This window comes from Parus major, chromosome 9 (genome assembly GCF_001522545.3).
Source record: "Parus major isolate Abel chromosome 9, Parus_major1.1, whole genome shotgun sequence".
NCBI classification, from domain to species: Eukaryota; Metazoa; Chordata; class Aves; order Passeriformes; family Paridae; genus Parus; species Parus major.
In genome coordinates, this window is record NC_031778.1 from 4018401 (window position 1) to 4018984 (window position 584).

The window sequence follows — 584 nt, forward strand, 5'->3', positions numbered from 1 at the left end:
TGAGGCCGTAATTCCAGCAGCATTAATCAGAGCCCAGGATGTAGAAGGGAATGATTCACAGAGAAACACTGTGTTCTCTCAGTCTGTCACTGTGGGAAGGCACTGGTAATGCATGAGTGGGATTTGTGATATTTTTCAGTTCACATGCTCAGGGATTTCCTCTGCAGCTCCAGGAAGGGTTTGATTTCCCTGTGGGAAGGAGTGAGAGGGGTCCCTAGAAAGAAGAGCTGGGGTTTCACAGGTTAGAGTGGCTGTGAAGGATGGCTGGCTGAGGTCCAGGGACCCTGCTCAGGCTGCTGGGGTGATTTGTCTGCACAAACTCCTACTCTGAGACAGACCAGATCTGTTGCTGTATTTTCAGGACGCTTTGTTTTGTCCTTTGTTATAGAGCAACCTGGAGAAAGGCAGTGTTGAAGCAAAGGGCTGCTGTGCAGAGGGTCAGGGCTCTGTTCACAGCAGAGCTGCAAACACTCATCCAGGAGCTGTGGACATGCTGGAGCTGCCCTGGTGGGGCATTTGGTGACCAGCACTGGGGAGGGTGTCTTGGTTCTAGAAGACAGGTGTCTGCTAGGGAGAGCAGGAGC